Source organism: Rattus norvegicus, chromosome 1, assembly GCF_036323735.1.
Source record: "Rattus norvegicus strain BN/NHsdMcwi chromosome 1, GRCr8, whole genome shotgun sequence".
Taxonomy (NCBI): domain Eukaryota; kingdom Metazoa; phylum Chordata; class Mammalia; order Rodentia; family Muridae; genus Rattus; species Rattus norvegicus.
In genome coordinates, this window is record NC_086019.1 from 203,174,990 (window position 1) to 203,187,739 (window position 12,750).

The 12,750-nt window shown below is 47.9% G+C and overlaps 1 protein-coding gene across 50 annotated transcripts in view; it reads left to right on the forward strand.

Moving 5' to 3' along the window:
* Window positions 1-7,774: 7,774 nt before the first annotated feature.
* Window positions 7,775-12,750, forward strand: part of Jakmip3 (janus kinase and microtubule interacting protein 3) — a 127,951-nt gene continuing 122,975 nt past the window's right edge. For 27 of the 50 annotated variants that reach the window (XM_063269605.1, XM_063269608.1, XM_063269614.1 and 24 more), the window contains exon 1: window positions 8,632-8,939. The gene's annotated coding sequence lies outside the window, so the exon portion shown is untranslated. Of the gene's footprint in view, window positions 7,852-8,091; window positions 8,227-8,631; window positions 8,940-12,750 lie in introns of those variants that run through there. The other 23 variants (XM_063269555.1, XM_063269559.1, XM_063269565.1 and 20 more) reach the window with 10 other exon arrangements.

Genomic DNA, 12,750 nt, shown 5'->3' on the forward strand with positions numbered 1-12,750 from the left:
CCTTTTCTAACGCATCGTGTTTATCCTTTGACCAACATGTGTCATTCAAAGTGTAGTCCCTATTTCCAAGCATATGGGCACACTCTGCTTGTCTTCTTACTGATTTCTAGCTTAATTGCATTATGGTCAGACAATATGCTCTATGTGATTTTGTAGTTTTAATTCTTTGAGGTTTTTTTTTTTTTTTTTTGAGACTTGTCTAGAGTATGGGTGGCATTTAGAGTTTCTGCTTGTGTTTAAAAACATTATGTCACTGGCAGCAGCTTTCTAGATGAGCCTATCGGGTCAAGTTTGTTTACTCTATTCAGAATTTATGTGTGGTTAGGGTCCGCTTATTTGTCTGTCCAATTATTTTCATTTTATTTTATTCTGTGTGCATGGGTGTTTTGCCTGTACATTTCTCTGTGCATCATGTGTGTGCTTGGTGGCTGAGAAGGCCAGAAGAGGGATTTGATCTCCGGGGACTGGAATTATATGTAGTTGTGGTTGCTGGAAATGAAACCCTGGTCCTTTGGAAGAGCAGCCAGTGCTGTTAACCACCGAGCCATCTCTCCACCAACCCCAACCCCCCTTATGTTTTTTTTTCCTTAAATGTGGGATCTCAGTACACTGCCCAGGGTGCTCTGCAATTCTTGAGCTCAAGTGATCCTCCTGCCTCAGACTTCTAAGTACCATAATGCCCAACTGCTAATAATTATTGAAAGGGGGGCATTGATTTCTCTCATATTGTTATAGAGTGTTTGCATTTTTCTTAATATGCCTGTCAAATTTTGCTTTCTATGTTTTAACTTGTACCATTGAGTAATATACATTGAAAACTCATGCTCCCAATGAGTTGATTTCCTTCTTCTGAGCAGCCATTGTACTTTGTGGAAATGCGTCTGGCCGTTAGTCTCTTTTGTTGGATGGAAGGAAAAAGATGGCAGCTGCCTTGGGGCTGGGCTGTTGGAATTTGTCCACAGTCTGCCTTCTCTGTTTTACTCACTTTTATTTTCAAGTTGCTTTTAGATTTTTAGAGATTCGGGAGGGCTGGAGAGATGGGTCAGCAGTAAGAACACTGAATGCTTTTCTGGAGAGCCCCAGGGTGATTCCCAGCATCCATATGAGCGGCTAACAACCATCTATAACTATAGTTCCAGGGGATCTGATGACCTTTCCTGACCTCCCAGGCATAGCACACATGTGGTACACAGACATACATGCAAAACACTTACACATGTAAGATAAAAATAAACCTAAAGAATTAAACAAGAATAGAACGTAGGTCTGGAGAGATGGTTCAGTAGTTACGAGTTCTTGCTGTTCTTGCAGAGGACCTAAGTTCAGTTCCCAGTACCTGTGTTAAACAACTCACAACTGCCTGCAACTCCAGCTCCAGGGGATCCGATGCCCTCTTCTGGCCTCAGTGGGCATTGTACACAGGTGGCATACATTTACACAGATAGACACATATCCACAAATAAAAATAATAGCATAGATCTTAAAAATTAATTCTAAAGGGGATAACATTTGAGATGAAAATAAATATCCAATAAAAGAAAAAAATAGAAAAATAAATAAGTAAATAAATTCTAGGCCAGACAGTGGGTTGCACACCTTTAATCCTAGCACTTTTGAGGCAAAGGCAGGTGGATCTCTGAGTTTGGGGCCAGCCTGGTCTACAGGATGACCTCAAGGACAGCCAGCTACACAGAGAAATCCTGTCTCAAAACCAAACAAAATACCCCCCCATAATACCAATAAACAAACAAATAAATACATTTTAGAATGTGCCTTTGTTCCCGAGGACACTTTTTCTATTTGTTTGTTTATTTTTGTTTGTTTGTTTGTTTGTTTGTTTGTTTTTCAAGGCAGGGTTTCTCTGTGTAGAACCTGGCTGTCCTGAAACTCAATAGAGATCTGCCTGCCTCTGCCTCCAGAGTGTTGAGATTAAAGGCATCACCATATCTTGCTAAAAATATCTGTTTCACTTCCTTTCCTGAAGAGTATATTTTCGGGTTGGGGATTTAGCTCAGTGGTAGAGCGCTTGCCTAGCAAGCGCAAGGCCCTGGATTCGGTCCCCAGCTCCGGAAAAAAAAAAAAGAGTGTATTTTCTAGATATACATTTCTGACAACTCTCCCGGACCTCTTTTTATCATCCTCATCCTCCTCCTCATCCTCATCCTCCTCTCCCTCCTCCTCCTCTTCCTCCTCCCCCTCCTCCCCCTCCTCCTCCTCCTCCTCCTCCTCTTCCTCCTCGTCCTCCTCCTCCTTCCACATAGCCCAGGATGCCCTTGAACTCACAGCAACCTTCTCTCCTTAGTCTCTTTAGTGCTGAATTGCAGGCATCTGACCCAAGAATTCTTTTTCTTCTTATAATGCAGTACCATTCACAAGTCTTCCTCGCACAGGAACCAATTTTGGAATTGGTACAGGTGCCGCCATGGGAACACTGAGACTTCCTGTATTTGGGAATTCTAAGAAAATTATGTCCCTCCTGTCTTCCATATGTTTTGCTTAATGAGTTGTTGGTTTCCCAGCATGCTTGTTGTTTTCTCTCTAGATACTTTAAAAAGAAAAGCGAGAAGGAGAAAGGAAGGACGTTAGTCACTTGTGCAAGGTGATTTGTCCTTGTAATCCCAGCACTGAGGAGATGAAGGTAGCCTGGACTTCATGAGATTGTATCTAAAGTAAATAAAATAATAAGTAAAATGCTTTTCTCACAGTGAAATGCCTCACCTTTGGTATGTCCTCTAAGGACAGGACTGCACTTGCTCTGTACCCAGGATTGGGTATTTGTCCCTCTGCTCTGAAAGCAAACACTGTTTTTTGTAGCTATGGCCAAATGAGGTGGCAAAAGTTCCTTTTCCCCACCTGTCACAGAGTAACAGGCTGACTTGTGCTCACTGTGGGCAGCCTGTGTGTTTGGAGCTGAGGTATACAGGCTGCTGTGTTAGAACAGCTTATCTCCAGCAGGTCAGGGTGCTTATGGAGCTTAAGGAACTGTTTAGGACGGAGCCTATGGGCAGATGCAACCTCTGGGCATGGGCCCTGAAGGTAACAGTCACCTCTGGTTCTGGCCAAAATTCTTTGCTTTCTAATCCTCCAAGATTGTAAAAAGCCATTCCTGAAGTTTCTGACTCTACAAAACAGGAGCCTCTTTGGCCACCATGGTTTCTCCAGCAGTGGGACTGTCTGCCTCTGAACTGTGAGCCAAAATCAACCTCTCCTCCCTTGAGAGGCTCTGTCAGATATTCTGTGACAGCAACCAGACAAGCAACTAATACAGTATGTCCTCGTGGGCTTATTTTAACAGCTTTCCAACTCTGCTAACTCTACTCTTCGCCACAATTTAGTCCAGAGGAACCCAGGCCAGTGGCACTGAGTCGTACTGGAGTGTGTGTGTGTGTGTGTGTGTGTGTGTGTGTGTGTGTGTGTGTACATGTTTCATATATATATATATCATCTACAGGTTCCACAGGCAAGAAGCAGCCACCAGGACACCTGACTGAAGACAGAGCCATGCCAGGATGAGAGACCAAGAACCTGCTACAGCACTAGTTCCTGGGGGCACAGGGGACTGGGGCAATTCTGCAAAGTGAGAGGAGGCAGCATATTGCAACTTATGTCTTTCACACAAACAGTAAACTTTGGGGACAATATGTACCAAATTTGGGCATGCATCTGTTTGCCAAGTAAATTCAAGTGGGGAATCAGAGAGGAGAAGTGCTGAGGAGGCCGCAAGGCGACATGCTTCCACATGGCTTTGTTACCAGTGAAGCTGTCATGTTCCAAGTGTTGGTGGGACATAAGAGCATTGTGTTACAGACTTGAGGGGATAATCACAGTCAAGGCAGGAATATGGAAAGATATGAGATCCCACATGGAATCCTAGCAGAACTACCCTACAATAGTTCATATGCCACTAAGACCATGCAATAGAAATTTCCGACCATCCCTAGGTATTATTGGAGCCAATAAACTTTGAAGATGGGTATGCAACACAAAATGGCACTGTAAAAAGGAAGAGGTATTTTCGAGACTTGTTGTGGGCTGAATTATCTCCTGCAAGCCACTAGCAATCCGTACGTTGAATCCTCTACTTGAATTCGACTGTTCAGAGAAAGGTCCTTAAAACACCAGGATGAGCCAGACAGTGGCCGCACTTGCCTTCAGTCACAGCACTTGGGAGGCAGAGGCAAGTGGATCTCTGAGTTTGAGGTCACCCTGGTCTACAGAGTGAGTTCCAGAATAGCCATGCCTACACAGAGAAACCAAAACCCTATTTGAGGACATAGCAAGAAGATGGCCATGTGCAAGCTGAAGAAAGAGGTCTCAAGAGAAATGAATCCCATCAGCATTTGACCTTGGACTCTCAGTCTCCAGAACTGTGGATGGTGACTTCCTGTTGTCTGAGCTCATCAGCTAGTCTGCGCTGTGTTTTTAAGAGAGGTGTGAATCTATCTATAACGTGAGGAATGTGCCTCGCTTTGAATTATTCTGCTTTCTAAAGCAACAGCCTTGACCCGAGTTAGTTCACTTTGAGTATAAATGCCAAGGAAGACTAATTCCGTGCATCCTGTTTACCCAAGAGATCGCCACCATCTGTTAGCAAAGCAGAAGACACAGATTGGTAAATAACTTCTTTGTGTCGATCAATATGGATACCTGAAAGTATACCACATTATGCCAGAAATTCGAGACACACGAGCTTATCAGCCGCAGCAGATGCGAGCCTGTTACCAGGACTAGAACAGAGGAAGCGCCCCAGTACCAAGATGCAGAAGGAGAGACGGGTCGGTTTCATGAGCCTTGCCCATGAGGAAAGGACTTGTCAGAGGAAAGGACTCCTGCCTCCGTCCCCAGGCTCCAGTCCAAGTGTGTCTCCTGACGTGTGGCCCACGCTAATCCAACTGTAGCCTGAAAACCTGTCACCAGAGCTGCCCCTGACACTACTGTACCTGAGTAGCTTTGTGCCCACAGGTTAGCGAGGCTTCTTACCTGGATCCTACCGACGGTTCCCTGTGACCGAGCCTATATCGCTGCTTCTCATCACCCCATTGTGTGAAGTACAATGTAATCTGGAGAGTAATATTAGAAATTAAAAATTAGAATGCAAAGGGCTGGAGAGCTGGCTCAGTAGTTACGACACCCCCTGCCGCTCTTTCAGAAGACCTGAGTTATGATTCCCAGCACCCACATCGCACAGCTCACAAACACCTGTAACTCCAGCTGCAGTATGCTCTAGCTTCTGCATATTAACACACACACACACACACACACACACGAACACACTCGCACACGCACACACACACACGCACACGCACACACACACTCACACACTCGCACACACACTCACACACACACTCACACACTCGCACACACACACGAACACACACACACGCACACACACACATAATAAAATAAACCTTTAAGAAAAGATTGGCATGAACCTGTGATTTAGCAATGGCTGGCTAGCAAACAAAGTCAAGACTACTTGGTCAGTTACAGCCAATGAAACTGAGATAGCTTGTGACTTTTCGAATGTGTCTATGATTTTGATATAATTCAAACACTCCAATAAACAAATTAGTACAAGGCTGCTTCCATTTGGATGTGCTTGGTCAATCCCAGTCCTCCGGAGGTAGAGGCAGGAAGATCAGGATTTCAAGGTTAGCCTCAGTTATACAGCAAGTTCAAGGTCAGCCTGAGCTACGGGGAAATCTGTTTCAAATAAAAATTTTAAAAACTAAAGGAGCTCGGTATGGTGGCTCATGACATTCTTTTTATCTCAGCACTTGAGGCAAGATCAGAAATTCAGTATCAGCCTCAGCTACCTGTAAGTCCTAGGCCAGTTTGGCTCCATTAGACTCTGTCATACCCAGAAGAGTTCTCTTGGGCACATCTTCATTTCATGGCACGGGCAGCGTCCCTCTGAGTGCATTTGCTTTCCCGCTCCCCCTCCTGGTCCTTCCACCTGCAGTAACAGTTTTATGAGAAGGTCCCTAAAAGCAAGTTGGCAGAAGTATGAGAAGTAGAGCCAGGGGACAGACGAGTCTGCCTGGGTGGTTGGCTCAGGCTCAAAGCCACATGACAGGACCGGAGCTCTCCACCTGGTCTGCAACGTGGCCCCATCCCATACCTCGGGGAGCCAGCAATGAGCTGACTTCACTGGGAAAGACCCTTATTCTGGATATGATTTTCTTTTTCAGTTCACTGATCTCACACTGGTATTGTCACTTAGAGCTGTTACCTGGAGACCCCTTCACCTTACACACCCCCTCTCCCCCCACTTGCTTGTGTGCGTGTTTGTGTGCGTGTGTGCGGGTGCACGCATGTTCATGTGCACAAGCATACTACATGGTGTAGTCTGCTGGATCGTGGGCTACCGGAATGGAGCTGTTCACCCTCTTCCTGCATCTATCTACCCTGTCAGTCAACCCTCCAGCTGTTCAGAACTCTCTCTGTCGTGTGAAAGCCCAGACAAGATACTTACGTATTCTGTGAGGTTTCTTGTTGTTCTCTTTAGAGACAGAATCTTACTGTGCTAGTCTGATATTCACCATGTAGCCCAGGCTGACCTCCGACAGTCTTCCGGCCGCAGCCTTCTGGGCTGGGACTGTGCCACCATTGCCTGGACACACTTAGAAATGAGAAGGAAACCCAGCATGGCGGTATAGACCTGAAATCTCAGCTGCTCGGAAGGCTGAGGTGAGAATATTACAAATTCAAGAGCTGCCTGGCTACATAGCCAGAGGAAGAGAGGGAAACCTGTCACAAGATTAAAAGGAGGAGGAAGGAGGGGAGTAGCAGGAGGAAGAGGAAGAGGAGTAGCCAGTTGTTAGTGTGTCTGTAATTCTAGCCCTTTGGAGGCAGACGCAGTCAGGAGCTCATTATAAGCTGAGGCCAGCCTGGTTAATATACAGTAAGTTTCAGAACACCCAAGGATCCTAAGCAATGGTTAGGTTTGCTTGGTTGCAGGGTTTTATTATGTAGCCCTGGCTCCCCTGGAACTCTCTATGTAAACCAGGCTGGCCTTGAACTCAGAGAGTTCTGCCCATGCTCAGCCTCCCAAGCGCTGGGATTAGAGGCATGCACCACAAAGTCCGGATGTGATGATTACCTTTAATTGTCTTTTGGCACAACCTAGATAGAGTCACCTGGGGAGAGAGTCTTACTGAGAGTTCATTTACAAGGGGCAAGGCCTGTGAGCATTTCTGTGAGGAAGTAATGAATTGATGTGATATGACCCCACCCTATGTGTGGGGAACCCACCCCTCCAACCTCCCTCACCCCCCTCTTCAAGTGAAGAAATGGAGCTGAACACAAGCGAGTAAGCAAGTGAGAGCATTCATTTCTCTCAGCTCTTGACTGCAGGTATGTGCAATGAGCTGTTCGAAGTTCCTGCCCTGACTTTCCCACAGTGATAGGCTGCAACCTGGAACTGCATGCTGAAATATACGTACTTGTTCCCTAAGTTACTTTTCATCAGGGACTTTATTACAGCAGCGGAAATAAAACTAGAACGCACTATCACAGGAGAAAACAAACAAGCAAACAAACAAACAAACAAACAAAAAGGTGAGGTGAGGGAACAAGAGGGCTGAGATACAATTTATTGACAGAGCACCTGGCCCTAGGTTCCATGTCCAGTATAGGAAGGAGCAGAGGCAAAGAGAAGCAGGGAGGACAGAACTGTAAGTCTTGGGATCAGGAATAACATTTGTTCCCTGAAGCCTGAAAATATTTCTCTCCCTACAGAGCCCTGGAAAGCAGCTTTTGGAGCCGGGAAGCAAGGGGTTAAGGGTTGGGACACCCACGTGCAACTCGCGGGCGCTGCTCATGGCTGCTCACATCCAGCACGCATTGAGGGTGAGTGATTCCTACCATGGATAGTCCCTCGTAGGCGCGTGGCCCTGGGCGACCCGCAAGCACATTTAACCTGGCTGGATTTTAGATCCCCACCCGGCACAGCGGGGTCCTCTAAATCACCAGGGTCATCTTCGGCAATGTCGTTTCTCACTTTAAGGGACCCAAGACTTATTTCTTAAAGTAATAAGCACCGCAATCTGGGGAAGCCAGGGGGCAGGCGACGCTGGGCCGGCGCGGGCTGGAGCGCCCGCAGGGGCGGGCCGGGGTTCGGGGCGCTGCCGGTGGTGACGCGCGGTCCCCGCCCGCCGCGCCACTGCGATGGCTGAGCCCGGCCGTCGGACGCCGCCGCCAGAAGCCTGATCGAGGGGAACCTTGGTGAGCAGAGGTGGGATCCTCAGGATCCCACGCACCCTACAGCTGACCCGGGAGGGGATGAGGGACGCGCTCTGCAGGGCTCTTTTCGCTCCACCGGCTCCTGGCACTGAGTATTCAGGGCTGGCGGGTGCCCTGCGCTGCGGACTGGAGGTGCATTGGGGTGCCGGGGATGACACCAGAATGGAGCGAGGTGGTGACGCCCAGGGTAGCGGAGATGGCACCGGAATAGAAAAGGGTGGCGACGCCCAGGGTGTATGGGATGGCGCAGGGTAGCGACTCTCGGGGTGGCGCCGGGATGGAGCAGGGTGGCGGGGCTTGCTCCACTCCCCCTGGTGATCCGGGGTCCGGAGGCCTTGCCAGAGTTGGGGTTTTTGCCTCTCTGGGAGATTTTTCGCGTTCCACTGGCCGTTTATTTCACCTCGCCGGTTTCCCGCGGTGTGTGGGAGTAGGGCCAGCCCAGCGCAGGCCTTGGGAGCTGCCGGTGACGCTGCGCTGGGTGTGGACACGCAGGTGCGCCGCCGCCGCCAGGGACTCGTCGTCTTAACAGTACCTCCTCCAGGATGGTGCTGCCGAGCCTTTTTAGATTTTTATTTTTTGGCAGATGGTTCAAATTTTTCCCATGTTCCCGTTTCCGGGATGAACGCACAGCAGTGGGACCCATGCTGAGGATATGCAAGGCCACCGAATTACCATTTGCTTGCGTTTGGGAGTAGGTGAGAGGACGCTGGCCTGGGCAGTTTCCTTAGGAAAGGGATATATGCCTATCCATTTGACCTTGCCTATTTAAAAAAATAATAATAATAGTTGGGGTTAAAAAAAAAAAACCCAAATCCAAAAACCTTCTGCTTCCCAGCTAGATTCAGGCTTTCTCCACAAGGTGGTGAAACGCGCAAAGCCCGCTTTGCCGACTGCCTGCAAATACAGCAAGCTGATGGTGAAACATTCAGATCTGGGTGCTCTCTAGCAGAACAGCAGGGCACCAGAAAAAGCTCTGGCCTCGGTTGTGGGGCCTAAGCTGGAGAGCTAGAGAGCAGAATTGCAGAATTGCGGGAGGGAGTGCTTCCAGCTTGCCCTGTGGGTGGAGTGAAGGACAGGGTCCTCTTTCCATCAAGATACAGAATTAAAACACAGGGCACAAGGCCTTGGCCCTCTCTTCTCAGGAAGCCAACGTGTGGCTGTGAACTTAAACCCTTACAGCGATCGCCTGCAGAATTTCACTTTACACTGGTGGGACTAGCAGTCTTGTTTACTTTCTTGTTGCCAAGCTTTGAGGCACACAAACACGGAAGACATTAGAGTGTTTTCTGCAGGAAGAGCGCTGGCCAAGCCCACATGGGTCCCTGTGGTTTCTGTGCCTGTGGGGGTCTCTTCCTGGGGGCTGCCCAGTCAGAACCAAGTTCTGTGACTATAAGGAAATGCCGTAGCCACTGATCTGACCCTAGTCTAAAAGAGAATAGTCAGCCATATATAAGCCACCACAGCTAGTTCAAAAAATAGGTAAGTAAGCTTTGTGGTTTGGAGAGGAGACGGTGGATGTTGGCTGAGTCCTGATGGAACAGAGAACCTGTCATTAGTGGCTTTTGCTGCTCTGCCTCTCCCGTTTCTCATAAGAATCTACCACCCACAATCTGATCCTAGTAGCGGCTGATGGCGGTCAGCCAGTCTGTTCAAGGTTTGAGGTTTGGGTATCAAAGTTTGTATTCTTTGTGATTTCAAAATCCAGGAGAATGAACAATGCTATGAAAATTTTAAAAATTATTACTGAACGTGGTGGCTCACACCCCCTGGAGTTTGAGGCAGGAAGATTGCTTTGAGTTCAGGCTGGGCTATATAATATGTTCTGGACCTACGTGGCATCCAGAATATGACAGTGTCTCAATACTAAATATGTCAGGGGCTGCAGAATAGGACCTTGTCTCGATACTGAGATCGGTAGAACGTGTTATTATGTGAAGTGAAAAGGTAAAAAGGCATCCTGTGGTAAGGAGCACTCCCTACTGGGCGGAGGTTTCACCTGAATCTTTCACCATCACCTTGCCTAGGTCTCAGGTGAGAAAAGCATGGGCTTCTCCATCAGAACAACCAGATGGGCTCTTTTCTATTTTTGCCTTTATTTTTATGGTGGGTGAGAGCACTTTTCTGGATGTCGGGCCTCTTAACAGATTCTAAGTATAATGGTTTTGGTGCGAAACGTCTCCTGCAGGCTTGGGTGTGAACATCTTGTCCTCGAGCCCTAGCCCTCATGCTCCCCCCTCCCCCACTCTGCTGTGAAACTGAGCTACAGTAAAACCTCTTCCTCTTTTAAGTTCACCTTGGCTTAGTACTAGGTGGCAGCAATGAGAAAAGCCACACACAAAGCTCATAATACTTCCAGTGTCATTCATGGCCAATTACCAGCTGCGACTACAGTGGCCTATAGTAGACTCCTAAAGCACATGCCTACTTCTACTGCCCACCATTGCAATCTTACAAACGTCTGACTTGATCATGTTGGATTTCTCAGAATGGAGCCATGTGGCTCTTATCTGTCTGAGATTGGCTTGTTTGACTTTCCATCATGGCCTTAGCCTGGTGCCATTTCCTTTTTTGTCAAGTACTAGTTCACTATGGGCACCCCACATTTTCCAACCCCTTCTTGATGAACATTCTTGGCATGCTCTATGCTAATGCATTTGCTGTGGGTCACCTACAACAGCATGAGTGTGTTCCAGGGAGTCAGCAGTTGGCTGGGAAGGAAGCGTCCTCAGAGGGCTATGTGTGCTCCGCTGGGCTTGCCCTGTCCTAGTGAGGTTGCCTGTGGGAGCCAAGAATGGTGCTGGGGAAGAGGACAGCACCAAGGGCTGTGTTTCTGGATCTGGTGACCTAGCTTGGACACAGGTGCCACAGCCTGGAGTTGGGGTGGGCATGCAGTTAGCAGAGGTCGGAGACTGGCCAACTGCTTCCTTTGAGTGTTAGAAGAGTATAGGAGGCTTGGTTGGGGTATAGCCCATACTGGCTAGCCTAGGCCAGCAAGACTACTGTATCCATTGGGTCTCTGCACACCTGTAGTTATACATTATAGTTGGTGGTGGTCCAGGAACAGACAGAATTAAACAGAGGCTGGTGCTTGGTGTGGCTGTTACAGTAAAGGGCACGCCTGAGCTGCAGAGGGGCTTAAACTATCCCTGGCAGTAAGTAGAACTCAAGGGCAGGGTCTACCGTGGTGTCCACAAGGATCTTCCCCCTGGTCTTCCTTTCCATGTTGTGTCTCTCTTTCTTCATTCCTCTCCTTAGTGAGCCAGGTTGGATCACCTAGTGTTCCTTGTACCCACTGGGACTGAAGGTCCAGTATGGAGTGACTAATGATACCAGTCCTTTAACCACTGGGGCCTTGGTGACATTGCAACCATGCTTTCATACTCTGGGTCTCTCTACAGCCTAATGTTCAAGCTGGGGCAACACAACCCAGAAGGGTGGCCATCCCAATCACCCTTCGGATATCAGACATAAGTAGTAGACTGGGCTCTCAGAAAGTCACTTCTGAGTTGGCACCTGATAGTGCCAGGAAGCCCTTCCTTGTGACTTATTTGCCTTCCTTCTCCCATTTCTCTTTTGTGTGTATATGTGGTGTGTGTGTGTGGTATGTGTGTGTGTATGTGATGTGTGTGTATGAGTATGCGGTGTGTGTGTATGTGGGTGTGTATATGTGGTGTGTGTGTGTGTGTGCATGTGGGGTGTGTGTATGTGTGTGGTATATGTGTGTGTACGTGTGTGGTGTGTGTGTATATATGGTGTGTGTGTATGTGGGGTGTATGTACGTGTGTGGTGTGTCTGTATGTGTGTGTATATGTGGTGTGTGTGTATGTGGGTGTGTATATATGGTGTGTGTGTATGTGGGGTGTGTGTACGTGTGTGGTGTGTGTGTATGTGTGTGTATATGTGGTGTGTGTGTATGTGGGGTGTGTGTACGTGTGTGGTATGTGTGTGTGTGTACGTGTGGTGTGTATGTGTGCGTGCATGTGTGGTGTGCATGCATGTGTGGTGTGTGTACATGTGTGGTATGTGTGCATGTATGTGTGTGTGTATGTGTGTGGTGTGTGTGTATGTGTGTGTGTATATGTGGTGTGTGTGTGCGTGTGTGGTGTGTATGTGTATATGGGGTGTGTGTATGTTTGTGTGTGTGTGTGTGCGCGCGCACATGTGTATGCAGGCACATGCATGTGGGTGCACCCGTCATATCACACATATATGGAGGTCAGAGTCAAATGAATCCTTACTTCTATCTTGAGACAGGGTCTCTTGTTGTTCGCTACTGCACATGTCAGCTTAGCTGTCTCCAGAGCTTCTGGGATTCTCCTGTCTCCAACTCCCATCTCACAGCAGGGTCCTAGCAACACAGACATTACCCATGCCTGGTTTTTTCTCATGGGTCCTGGGGATTCAAACTCAGGTTTTTTATACTTTCATAGAGTGGTAAAGATCTATTGATAAATCTCCCAGCCCTATCTCTTTTTCTTTTCTTTTCCTTTTTTATTTCATTTTTTC